Here is a 15,226-nt window from a genome sequence, read left to right as displayed (position 1 = left end):
GAATGTGAAGTAGAATGAGGAATGGAATGGAATAAAATGTGGAATGGAATTTAATGGAATGTGGAATGGAATGGAATGAGGAAGAGAATGGAATGTGGAAGGGAATGGAATGGAATGGAATGTGGAATGGAATGGAGTGGAAGGTTAAATAGAATGGAATGGAATGGAATTTGGAATGGAATGGAATGGAATGGAAAGTGGAATGGAATGGAATGGAGTGTGGAATAGAATTGAATGTAATGTGGAATGCAATGTCGAATGGAATGGAATGGAAAGTGGAATGGAAGGTGGAATGGAATGGAATGGAATTTAAAATGGAATGTAGAATGCAATGGAATGGGATGTGGAATGGAATGGAATGGTATGAGGATTGCAATGTGCAATGGAATGTGGAATCTAACAGAATGGAATGTGGAATGGAATGGAATGGAATGTGGAATGGGAGGGAATGGAAGGGAGTGGAATGTGGAATGGAATGGAATGGAATGAAAAGGAATCTGGAACGGAATGGAATGTGCAATGGAATGGAAAGAATGTGAAATGGAATGGAATGGAATGTGAAATGGAATGTGGATTCGAATGGAATCGAGTGTGTAATAGAATGGAATGGCATATGGACTTCAATGGAATGGAAAGCAATGGAATGTGAAATGGAATGGAATTGAAAGTGGAAAGGAAAGTGGAATTGAATGGAATGGAATGTGAAGTAGAATGAGGAATGGAATGGAATAAAATGTAGAATGGAATTTAATGGAATGTGGAATGGAATGGAATGAGGAAGGGAATGGAATGTGGAAGGGAATGGAATGGAATGGAATGTGGAATGGAATGGAATAAAATGTGGAATGGAATTTAATGGAATGTGGAATGGAATGGAATGAGGAAGGGAATGGAATGTGGAAGGGAATGGAATGGAATGGAATGTGGAATGGAATGGAGTGGAAGTTTAAATGGAATGGAATTGAATGGAATTTGGAATGGAATGGAATGGAATGGAAAGTGGAATGGAATGGAATGGAGTGTGGAATAGAATTGAATGTAATGTGGAATGCAATGTCGAATGGAATGGAATGGAAAGTGGAATGGAAGGTGGAATGGAATGGAATGGAATTTAGAATGGAATGTGGAATGCAATGGAATGGGATGTGGAATGGAATGGAATGGTATGAGGATTGCAATGTGCAATGCAATGTGGAATCTAACAGAATGGAATTTGGAATGGAATGGAATGGAATGCGAAATGGAATGGAATGGAATGTGGAATGGGATCGAATGGAATGGGATCTGGAATGGAAGGTGGTAAGGAACGTGGAATGGAATCGAACCGAATGTGGAATGGAATGGAATGGAATGCAAAATGGAATGGAATGGAATGTGGAATGGAATCGAATGGAATGGATTCTGGAATGGAATGTGGAAAGGAATGAGGAATGGAATGGAATGGAATGTGGAATGGAAAGGAATGGAATGTGGAATGGAATGGAATGGAATGTGGAATGGAATGGAATGGAACGTGATGTGGAATGGAATGGAAGGGAATCTGGAATGGAATGTGTAATCAAATGGAATGGAATGGAATGTGGAATGGAATGGAATGGAACGTGATGTGGAATGGAATGGAAGGGAATCTGGAATGGAATGTGTAATCAAATGGAATGGAATGGAATGTGGAATGGAATGGAACGGAATGTTAAATGGAATGGAATGGAATGAGGAATGGAATGGAATGGAACATGGAATGGAAGTGAATGGAATGGAATGTGGAATGGAATGGAATGGAATGGAGTGTGGACAGGAAAGGAATGGAATGTGGAATGCAAAGTCGAATGGAATTGAATGGAAAGTGGAATGGAATGTCGATTGGAATGGAATGGAATTCCGAATGGAATGTGGAATGGAAAGGAATGGGATGTGGAATGGAATGGAATGTGGAATGGAACGTGCTATGAAATGTGGAATGGAAGAGAATTGAGTGTGGAATGGAATGGAATGGAATGGAATGCTGAATGGAGTGGAATGGAATGTGGAATGGAATTGAATGGAATGGAATATGTAATGGAATCTGGAAAAGAATGTGGAATGAAATGGAATGGAATGTGGAATGGAATGGAATGGAATGTGGAATGGAATGGCATGGAATGCGGAATGGAATGGGTTGGAACGTGGAATGGAATAGAATGGAATGGAACGTGGAATGGAATGGAACGTGAAATGGAATGAAATGGAAAGTGGAATGGATCTCGGAAAGGAATTTGGAACGGAAAGTGGAAAGGAATGTTGAAGGTCGAATAGAATGGAATGGAATATGGAAGGGAAAGGAATGGAATATGGAATGGAATGGAATGGAATGTGTAATGGAATGGAATGGAATATGAAATGGAATGCAATGGAATGTGCGATGGAATGTGGAACGGAATGGAATACAAGGTGAAATGGAATGGAATGGAAAGTGGAATGGAAAATAGAATGGTATGGAATGGAATGGGGAATGGATCATTGAAAGGAATTGAATGGAACGTGGCATGGAATGTGGAATGGAAGGTGAAATGGAACGTGGAATGGAAAGTGGAATGGAAAGTGGAATGTGGAATGGAAAGGAATGAATATTGGAATGGAATGTGCAATGGAATGGAATGGAATGTGGAATGGAATGTGCAGTGGAATGGAATGTGAAACGGAATGTGCAGTGGAATGGAATGTGGAATGGAATGCAATACAATGTGGAATGGAATGGAATGGAATGGATTCTGGAATGGAATGGAATGGAATGTGGAATGGAACGTTAAATGGAATGGAATGGAATGAGGAATGGAATGGAATGGAACGTGGAATGGAATGGAATGGAATGGAATGTGGAATGGAATGGAATGGAATGGAGTGTGGACTGGAATGGAATGGAATGAGGAATGCAATGTCGAATGGAATTGAAAGGAAAGTGGAATAGAATGTGGCTTGGAATGGAATGGAATTCAGAATGGAATGTGGAATGGAATGGAATTGGATGTTCAATGGAATGGAATGTGGAAAGGAACGTGCAATGAAATGTGGATTGGAACAGAATTGAGTGTGGAATGGAATGGAAAGGAATGCAAAATGGAATGGAAAGGAATGTGGAATGGAATCAAATGGAATGGAATGTGTAATGGAATCTGTAAGGGAATGAGGAATGAAATGGAATGGAATGTGGAATGAAATGGAATGGAATGTGGAACGGAATGGAATGGAACGTGGAATGGAAATTGGAATGGATTGGAAAGGAATGTGGAATGGAATGGAATGGAATGATGAATGGAATGTTGAATCAAATGCAATGGAATTTGGAATGGAATGTGGAATGGAATGTGGAACGGAGTTGAATGGAATGTGGAGTGGATTGGAATTGAATGTGGAATGAGATGGAAGAGAATGTAGAATGGAATGGAATGGAATGTGGAATGGGATGGAAAGGAATGTGGAATGGAATGGAATGGAATGAAATGTGGAATGCAAAGGAATGAAATGGAAAGGAATGTGGAAAGTAACGGATTTGAATGTGGAAAGGAAAGTGGATTTGAATGGAATGGAATGGAATGTGGCAAGGAATGTAATGGAATTTGGAATGGAATGTGGAATGTAGTGGAATCTAATGTGGAATGGAGAGTGGAATGGAATGGAAAGGAATGTGGAATTGAATGGAAATGAATCTGGAATGGAATTCAGTTGAATGGAATTTGGACTGGAATGGAATGGAATGGAATGTGGAATGGAATGGAATGGAATGTGGAATGGAATGGAATGGAATGTTTACTCAAAAGTGTAATGGAATATGGAAATGAATAGATTGGAATGTGGAATGGAATGGAATGGAATGTGGAATGGAAAGGAATGGAATGGAATGTTGAATGGAATGGAATTGAATGTGGAATGGAATGGAGTGGAATCTGGAATGGAATGGAATGGAATAGAATGGAATGTGGAATGGAATGTGGAAAGGAATGGAATGGAATGGAATGTGGAATGGAATGGAATGGAATGTGGAATGCAATGGAATATGGAATGGAATGGAATGAATGGAATTGAATGGAATCAAATGGAATGGAAGAGAATGGAATGGAATTGAATATAAATGAATGGAATGTGGCATGGAATGCGGAATGGAATCCTCAATGGACTGTGGAATGGAATGCAATGTGGAATGGAATGTGGAATGTAATGGAATGGAATGTGCAATGGAATGTGGAATGTAATGGAATGGAATGTGTAATGGAATGGAATGGAATGTGAAATGGAGCGAGAAATGGAATGGAATGGAATGGAATGTGGAAGGGGATGTCGAATGGAAGGTGGAATGGAATTGAATGGAATTTATTGGAATGTGGAATGGAATGTGGAATGGAATGCGGAATGTAATGGAATAGAACGTGGAGTGGAATGTGAAATGGATTGAAAAGGACTGTGGAATGGAATGGAATGGAACGTGGAATGGAGTGTGGAATGCATTGGAAAGGAATGTGGAATGCATTGGAATGGAATAAAATGGATTTTATAATGGAATGGAATGCAAAGGAATGTGGAATGGTAAGGAATGGACTGGAATGGACTGTGTAATGGAAAGGAATGGAATGGAGTAGAATGTGGAATGGTATGGAATTGATTGGAATGCAATGTGTAATGGAAAGGAATGGAATGGAATGGAATGTGGAATGGAATGGAAAGGAATGTGGAATGGAATGTGGAATGGAATGGAATGGATTGTGGAATGGAATGGAATGGAATGGATTGGAATTGAATATGGAAAGGAATGGAATGTGGATTGGAATGGATTGTATAATAGAATGGAATGGAATATTGAATGGTATGTGGAATGGAATGGAATTCAATGTGGAATTCAATGTGGAATGGATTGGAATGGAATGGAATGGAATCGATTGTGGAATGGATTGGAATGAAATGTGGTATGGAATGGAATGGAATGTGAAATGGAATGTGGAAAGAATGGAATGGAAGATGGAATGGAATGTGGAATGGAATGTGGAATGGAATGGAATAGAATGGAATGGAATGGAATGTGGAATGGAATTGAATTTAATGTTGAATGGAATGGAAGGGAATGGAATGGAATTTGGAATGGAATGCAATGGAATGTGGAAAGGAATGGAATGGAATGTGGAATGGAATGGAATGGAATGAAACGTGGAATGGTATGTAATGGAAAGTAGAATGCAAAGTAATAGATTGTGGAATGCAATGGAATGGAATGAAATGTTGAATGCAAAGGAATGGAATGGAATGGAATGGGTAATGGAATGGAATTGAATGTGGAATGGAATTTCGAATGGAATGGAATGGAATGGAATGTGGACAGAATGCAATGGAATGCGGAATGGAATGTGGAATATAGTGGAATGGAATGTGGTATGGAGTGTGGAATGGAATGGAAAGGAATGTGGAATGGAATGGAATGGAATATGGAAGGGAACTGAATGCAATTGAATGTGGACTGAAATATAACGGAATGGAATGGAATGTGCCTTGGAATGTGAAATGGATTGTGCAATGGAATCTGGAAAGGAATGAGGAATAGAATGGAATGGAATGGAATGGAAGGGAATGTGGAATGGAGTGTGGAATGCAATGCAATGCGGACTGTAATTGAATGGAATGGAATGGAATACGGAATGGAATGCAATGGAATTTGCACCGGAATGGAATGGAATGGAATGGAATGTGGAAAGAAATGGAATGGAATGTGGAATGGAATGTGAAATGGAATAGAATGGAATGTGGAATGGAAGGGAATGTAATGTAATGGAATGTGGAATTGAATGGAATGGAATGTGGAATGGAAATAGGAGTGCAATGGAAAGGAATGTGGAATAGAATGGAATGTACTGTGGAATGCATTGGAATATAATGGAATGTGGACTGCAATGCAATGAAATCGAATGCAATGTGGAATTGAATGGAATGTGGAATGGAATGGAATGGAATGGAATGTGGAATCGAAGGGAATAGAATTTAATACAATGTGGAATGGAATGGAAAAGAATATGGAATGGAACATGGAATGAAATGGAAAGGAAAGTGGGATGAAATGTGCAATGGAACGTGGAAACGAATGGAATGGAATATGGAATGGAATGGAATGGAAAGGAATGTGAAATGGAATGGAATGGAGTGTGGAATGTAATGGAAAGAAATGAAGAAATGTGGAATGGAATGGAATGGAATGTCAAATGAAATGTGGAACGGAATTCAATGGAATAGGGAATGGAACATGGAATGGAAAGGAATGTGGATTGCGATGGATTGGAATTGAATGGAATGTGGAATGAAATAGAATGGAATGTGGAATGGAATGGAATGAAATAGAATGGAATGTTGAATGGAGTGGAATGGAATGGAATGGAATGTAGAATGGAATGAAATGGAATTTGGAAAGGTATAAGAAAAGGATCGTGGAATGGAATGGAATGGAGGATGGAATGGAACGGAATGGATGATGGAATGGAATGGAATGGAAAGTGGCATGGAATGGAACGTGGAATGGAATGGAATGGAAAGTGGCATGGAATGGAACGTGGAATGGAATGGAATGGAAAGTGGAATGAAATGGAATTGAATGAAATGTGGAAGGGAATGGAATGGAATGTGGAATTGAATGGAATGGAATGTGAATGGAATGGAATGTGGAATGGAATGGAGTGAAATGTGGAATGCAATGGAATGAATATGGAATGCAATGGAATGGAATGGAATGGAATGTGGACTGGAATATGGAATATAATGGAATGTGGAACAGAATCTAATGGAAAGGATTGGAATTTAGTATTGAATGGAATGTGGAATGGAATGAAATTCAATGTGGAATGTAAAGTTGAATATAATGGAATGTGGAATGGAGTGGAATGCAAAGTGAAATGGAATGGAATTGAATGTGGAATGGAATGAGGAATGGAATGGAATGGAATGTGGAATGGAATGGAATGGAATTGAATGTGAAATGGAATGGAATGGCATGTGAAATGGAAACAGAGTGAAATGTGAAATTCAAATAGAATGGGATATGGAATGGAATGGAATGGAATGTGGAATGGAATGGAATGGAATGTTGAATGGAATATGATATGAAATGGAGTGGAATGTGGAATGGAATGTGAAATGGAATGGAATGGAATGTGGAATGGAATGGAATGGAATGTCGAAAGGAATGGAGTGGAATGGAATGTGGAATGCAATGGAATGGAATTGAATGGAATGGAATGTGGGACGGAATGGAATGCAATGTGGAATTGAATGTGGAATGGAATGGAATGGAATGTGGAATTGAAAGTGGATTGGAATGGAATGGAATGTGGAATGGAATGTGGAATGAAAACGGGTATGGAATTGAATGGAACAGAATGGAATGAGGAATGGAATGTGGAATGTAAGATGGAATGGAACGGAATGGAATGGAATGGAATGTGGATTGGAATGGAAAGGAATAGAATGTGAAATGGAATTTGGAATGGAACGTGGAACGGAATTGAATGGAATGGAATGTGGAATGGAATGGAAATCAATCTGGAAAGGAATGGAATGGAATTGAATGGAATGTGAAATGGAATGGAGTGGAACGGAACGGAAAACAGAATGGAATGCAGTGGAATGTGTAACAGAATGGAATGGAATGGAATGGAATGTGAAATGGAATGGAATGGAATGTGGAATGGAACGGAATGCAATGTGGAATGGAATGTGAGAAGGAATGGAAAGGAATGCGTAATGCAATGGAATAGAATGTGGAATGGAATGGAATGGAATGTGGGATGGAATCTAAAGGAATGTGGAATGGAATGGAATTGAATTTCGAATGGAATGCAATGGAAAGGAAAGGAAGGTGGAATGCAATGGAATGGAATTTGGAATGTAATTGAATGGAATATGGAATGGAATGTAACGTGGAATAGAATGGAATGGAATGTGGCAACGAATAGAATGTAATGTGAAATGGAATTTCAAAAGGAATGGAATGGATCGTGGAATGGAATATTGAATGGAATTGAATGTGGAATTGAATGGAATGTGGAATACAATGTAGAATGCAATGGAATGGGGAATGGAATGGAATGGAACATGGAATGGAATGGAATGGAACGTGGAATGGAAAGTGGAAAGGAACGTGTAATGGAATGTGGAATGGAATGTGGAAAGGAAACTGGAATGGAATGAGGAATGGAATGTGGAATGGAACGTGGAATGGAATGTATAATGGAATGCTGAATGGAATGGAATGGAATGTGGAATGGAATGCAACATGAAATGGAAAGGAACGTGGAATGGAAAGGAAAGGCAAGTGGAATCGAATGCAATGGAATGTGGAATGCAATAGTATGGAAAGTGGAATGGAGTGGAATGCAACGTGGAATGGAATGTGGAATGGAATGGAGCGAACTAGAATGCAAACTGGAATGGAATGAAACGTGAAATGGAAAGGAAATGAATGTGGAATGGAATGTGAAATGGAATGGAATGTGAAATGGAAATAGAATGGAATGGGAAATGGAAATAAAATTGACTGTGGAAGAGAATGGAATGGAATGTGGAACGGAATGGAATGGAATGGAATGGGACATGGAATGGAATTGAATGGAATGTGGAAAGGAATGTGTAATGGAATGGAATGGAATGTTGAATGGAATGGAATGGAATGTTGAATGCAATGGACTGGAATGGAATGTGGAATGGAATCAAATGGAATCGAATGAAATGGAATGTGGAATGGAATGAAATTGTGTTAGGAATAGAATGGAATGCAATGTGGAATGGAAAGTGGAGTGAAACGGAATGGAATGTGGAATGGAAAGTGGAATGGATAGTGGAATGCAATAGAATGTAACGGAATGGAATGTCGAATGGCATGTGGAATGGAACGTGTAATGGAATAGAATGTAACAGACTGGAATCTGGAATGGAATGCGGTATGGAAAGTGGGTTGGAATGGATTGGAATGGAAAGGAATGTGGAATGGATTCTGCAATGAAACTTAGAAAGGAATGGAAAGGAATGTAGAATGTAATGTGGAATAGAATGGAATGGAATGCAAAGAATGTAATGTGGAATGGAATGGTAAGGATTGTGGTATGGAATGGAATGTGGAATGGAAGGGAAATGAATGGAATCGAATGGAATGGAATGCAGAATGGAATGCAGAATGGAATGGAATGGAATGGAATGGAATGTGGAATGAAATGTGGAATGAAATCTGGAATGGAATGTGGAATGGTATGAAATGGAATTGAATGAGGAATGGAATGTGGATTGGAATGTGGAATGGAATGGAACGTGGAATGGAACGTGGAATGGAACGTGGAATGGAATGTATAATGGAACGTGGAAACGAATGGAATGCAAAGGAATGGAAAGTGGAATGGAAAGAAATGCAATGGAATTTAATGTAGAATGGAATGGAATGGAATGGAATGTAGATTGTAATTTGGAATGGATTGGAATGGAATATGGAATGGAATGTGGAATGGAACGGAAGGTGTATTGCAATGGAATGTAAACGAATGGAAAGTAATGGAATGTGGAATGGAATGGAATATGGAATGGAATGGAATATGAAATGGATTGGAATTGAATGTGGATTGGAATGGAATGTGGAATGGAATGGAATGGAATGTGGAATGGAGTGGAATGGAATGGAATGGAAAGGAATATGGAATGCAATGGAATGGAATAGAACGGAAAGTGGAATGGAAAGGAATGGAATGTGGAGTGGAAAGGAATGGAATGGAATATGGAATGCAATGGAATGGAATGGAATGGAAAGTTGAATGGAGAGGAAGGGAATGTGGAAAGTAATGGAATGTTGAATGGAATGGAATGTGGAATGGAATGGAATGTGGAATGGAATGGAATGGAATGTGGAATGGAATGGAATGGTATGTGGAATGGAACGGAATGGAATGGAATGGAATGTGGAATGGAATCGAATGGGATATGGAATGCAAGGGAATGGAAAGCAATGGAATGAGCAATGGGATGGAATGGAATGTGGAATGGAAGGGAATGGAATTGAATGGAACGTAGATTGCAGTGGAACGGAATATGGAATGGAAGATAGGATGGAATGGAATGGAATGTGGAATGGAACATGGAATGCAATGAAATGGAACGTGGAATGGAATGGAAAGTAATGTGAAAAGAAATGATGAATGGAATTGAATAGAATGGAATGGAATGTTGATTGTAATGGAATGGAAAGTGGAATGGAATGTGGAAAGGAATGGAATGGAACGTAGAATGGAATGCGGAACGGAATGGAATGGAATGTGGAATGGAATGGAATGCAACGTGGAATGGAATGTGAAACGGAATGGAATGGATAGTGGAACGGAATGAGGAATGGAACATGGAATGGAATGGAATGAAACATGGAATGGAACGTGGAATGAAACGTAGAGTGGAACGTGTAATGGAAAGTGAAATGGATCATAGAATGGAATGCGGAATGGAACGTGGAGTGGAATGGAATGTAATGGAATGTGGAATGGAATGGAATGCATTGTGGAATGGAGTGGATATGGAATGTAGAATAAAATGAATTTTAATGTGGAAAGGAATAGATTGGAAGGGAACGAATTGGAATGTGGAATGGAAGGGAGTGGAACGTGGAATGGAATGTGGAATGGAATGTGGAGTAGAATGGATTGGACTGTGGCATGGAATGGAAAGGAATGGAAAGTGAAATGGAAAGGAATGGACTGTGGAATGGAATTGTGTCGAATGTGGATTGGAATGTGGAACGGAATGGTATGGAATGTGGAAGGGAAAGGAATGGAACGTCTAATGGCATGTGGAATGCAATGGGGAAAGAAATGTAATGGAATGTGGAATGGAATGAGGAAAGGAACATGGAATGGAATGGAAAGGAACGTGGAATGGAATGTGGAATGGAGTGTGGAATATAATGGAATGGAATGGAACGGAATGTGGACTTGACTAGAGAGGAATGTAACGGAATTTGGAATGGAATGCTAAGAAGTGTGGAATGGAATGTGGAATGGAATGGAATGGAATGAAATGGAATGTGGAATGGAATGTGGAATGGACTGGAAAAGAATGTGAAATGGAAAGGAATGGAAGGTGGAATGGAATGGAATGTGGAATGCGTTGAAATGGAAAGGAATGTGGATTGCAATTGAATGGAAAGGAATGTGGATTGCAATGGAATGGAAAGGAATGGAATGTGGATTGCAATGGAATGGAATGTAATATAAAAGGGAATGGAATGGAATGTGGAATAGAAGGGAATGGAATGGAAAGGAATGTGGAATGGAAAGGAATGAAATATGGAATGGAATGAGGAATGGAAAGGAAAGGAATGTGGACTGGAACGTGGAAAGGAATGGAATGGAACGTGGAATGGAATTGAATGGAATGTGTAATGAAAAGAGGAATGGAATGGTAAAGACTGGAATGGAATATGGAACGTAATGGAATGGCATGTGGAATGCTATGGAGTGGAATGTGGAATGGAATGTGGAATGTAGTGGAATCGAATGTGGAATGGAGTTTGGAATGGAATAGAAAGGAACGTGGAATGGAATGGAATGGAATCTGCAATGGAATGGAATGGAATGGAATGAGGAATGGAATGTGGATTGGAATGTTGAATGGATTTCAATGGAATGTGGAATGGAAGGGAATGCAATGTGGAATGGAACGGAATGAAATGTGGAATGGAAGGGAATGGAAGGCGAAATGCAATGGAATGGAATGTGGAATTGAATGGAATCGAATGGAATGTGGAATGGAAGGGAATGGAATGTGGAATGGAATGGAATTTGGAATGGAATGGAATGGAATGGAAAGTGAAATGCTATTGAATCGAATGTGGAATGGAATGGAATAGAACGTGGAATGGAATGGAATGGAACAGAATGTGGAATGGAATGGAATAGAATGTGGAATGGATTAGAATGTAATGTGGAATGGAATGGAATGGAATGGAATATGGAATGGAATGGAATGGAATGTGCAAAGGAATGTGGAATGGAATGCAATTTGGAATGGAGTGGAATGGAATGGAATGTGGAATGGAATGGAATGGAATAAAATGTGAAATGCAATGGAATTGAATGTGAAATGCAATGGAATGGAATGTGAAATGGTAAGGAATGGATTGTGGAATGGAATGGAATAGAAGGTGGAAAGGAATTTGAAATTGAAGGCAATGGAATGTGGAATTGAATGAAGAATGGAATTGAATGTGGAATGGATAGGAATGGAAACTGCAATGGAATGGAATGGAATTCGGAATCGAATGGAATTGAATGGAATGTGGAATGGAATGGAAGGTAATGGAATAGAATGGAATGGTATGTGGAATGGAAAGGAATGGAATATGGTATGTAAAGTGTAAAGGAATTGAACAGTATGTGGAATGGAACGTGGAAAGAATGGAATGAAACCTGGAATGGAATGGAATGGAATGTGTAATGGAATGAGGAATGAAATGGAACAGAATGGAATGGAATGTGGAATGGAATGGAATGGAATGTAGAATTGAATGTTGAGTGGAATTGAATGGAATGTTAAAAGGAATGTGGAATGGAATGGAATGGAATCAGGAGTGGAATGGAATGGAACGATTAATGGAATGTAGAATGAATTGTGGAATGGAATTGAATGGAATGTGGAATGGAATGTGGAATGGTATGTGGAATGGAATGCAATAGAACGTGGAATGGAATGAGGCGTGGAAAGTGGAATGGAATGGAATGGAAAGTGGAATGGAACGTGGAATGGGACTTGGAATGGAAAGTGTAATGGAATGGAACGTGCAATGAAATGGAATTGAAAGTGGAATGTAATGGAACAGAGGGTGAAGTGGAGTGGAATGGAACGTGGAATGGAATGTGGAATGCAATGGAATGGAATGTTGAGAGGAATGGAATGGAATGTTGAAAGAAATGTTAAATAGATTGTGAAATGGAATGGAATGGAATGGAATGTGGAATGGAATGTGTGATGGAACCTGGAATAGAGTGGAATGGAATATGGAATGGAATGTGGAATGCCATGGAATGGAAAGTAGAATGGAATGGAATATGGAATGGAATGAAATGGAATGTGGAATGGAATGGAATGGAAAGTGGAATGGAATTTGGATTGGAATAGAATGGAAATGAATGTTGAATGGAATGTGAAATGGAATGGAATGGAATGTGGAATGGAATGGATTGGAATGGAAAGTTGAATGGAAAGGAATGGAATGTGGAATAGAATGGAATCGAAAGTGAAATGGGATTGAATGGAATGGAATGGAATGTGGAATGGAATGGAATGGAATATGGAATGGAATGGAATGGAACGTGGAATGGAATGGAATAGAATGAAAATTCGAATGGAAAGGAATGGAATGTGGAATGGAAGTTAATGGAATGGAAAGTCGAATGGAATGGAATTGAAAGTTCAATGGAAGGGAATGGAATGGAATGGAATGTGAAATGGAATGGAATGGAATATGGAAAGGAATGTGGAAAGGAATGGAATGGTATGTGGAATGAAACGTGGAAGGGAATGGAACGGAACGTGGAATGGAATGGAATGGAATGTGTTATGGAATGAGGAATGGAATGGAATAGAATGGAAAGGAATTTGGAATATAATGGAATAGAATGTGGAATGGAAAGTGGAATGGAATGGAAAGGAATGTGGAAAGGAATGTGGAACAGAATGGCATAGAATGTGGAATGGAATGGAATTTAACGTGGAACCGAATGTGGAATGAAAAGTGGAATGTAATGGAATGAAATGTGAAATGGAATGGGGAATGGAACGTGGAATGGAGTGGAATGGAAGGTGAAATGGAATGAGGAATGGAGTGGAATGCAATGTGGAATCGAATGCGGAATGGAATGGAATGAAATGTGGAATGGAATGTGGAATAAAATGCAATGGAACGTGGAATGGAATGAGGAATGGAATGTGGAATGGAATGAGGAATGGAACATGGAATAGAAGATGGAATGGATCGTGGAATGGAACGTGGAATAGAATGAGGAATGGAACATGGAATAGAAGATGGAATGGATCATGGAATGGAACGTGGAATGGAATGTGGAATGGAATGGAATGAAAAGTGGAATGGAACGTGGAATGGAATATGGAATGGAATGGAGTGGAACGTGGAATGGAATGAGGAAAGGAAAGTGGAATAGAATGCAATGGAAAGTGGAATGCATCATGGAAAGGAATGAGGAATGGAACGCGGAATGGAAGGTGGAATTGAAAGTGGAATGGAATGGAATGTATAATAGAGTGGAATGGAACCTGGAATGGAATGTGGAATGCAATGGAAAGGAATGGAATGTTTAAAAGAATGGAATGGAATGGAAAGTGGAATGGAACGGAATAGAATGGAATGGAATGTTGAATGGTATTTGGAAGAGAAAGCAATGTAATGTGGAACAGAAGGCAATGATGGAATGGAATGGAATGGAATGTGAAATGTAATGGAATGGAATGGAATGTTTAATGGAATGAAATGTGGAACGGAATGGAATGGAATGTGGAATGGAATGGAATGGAATGTGGAATGGAATGGAATATGTAATGTGGAATAGAATGGAATGAGGACTGGCATGGAATAGAATGGAATGTGGAATGCAAAGGAATGGAATGGAATATGGAATGGAATGGAATGGAATGTGGGATGGAATGTGGAATGGAAAGGAATGGAATGTGAAATGGAATGTGGAATTGAATGGAAAGGAATGGAATGGAATTTGGTATGGAATGGAATGGAAAGTGTAATGGAATGGAATGCAATACAATGTGAAATGGAATGGAATTGAATGTGGAATTGAATGGAATTAAATATGGAATGGAATGGAAAGGAATGGAATGTGAAATGGAATGTAATGGAATGTGAAATGGAATGGAAAGGAATGTGGAATGGAATGGAATGGAATGTGGAATAGAATGTGGAATGGAATGTGGAATGGAATGGAATGGAAAGTCGAATGGAATGGAATGTGGAATATGGAATAGAATGGAATACAGAATGGAATGGAATGGAATGTGGAATGCAATGGAAAGCAACGGAATATGGAATGTGGAACGGAATGGAATGGAATGTGGAATGGAATGTGGAATGAAATGTGGAATGGAATGTGGAATAGAATGGAATGGAATGTGGAATGGAATGTGGAATGGAATGGAAAGGAATGGAATGCAAGTGAAATGGAATGGA

Source organism: Pongo pygmaeus, chromosome 23 (assembly GCF_028885625.2).
Source record: "Pongo pygmaeus isolate AG05252 chromosome 23, NHGRI_mPonPyg2-v2.0_pri, whole genome shotgun sequence".
Taxonomy (NCBI): domain Eukaryota; kingdom Metazoa; phylum Chordata; class Mammalia; order Primates; family Hominidae; genus Pongo; species Pongo pygmaeus.
The sequence above is the reverse complement of the archived record's forward strand: the minus strand, read 5'-3'. Positions refer to the sequence as shown.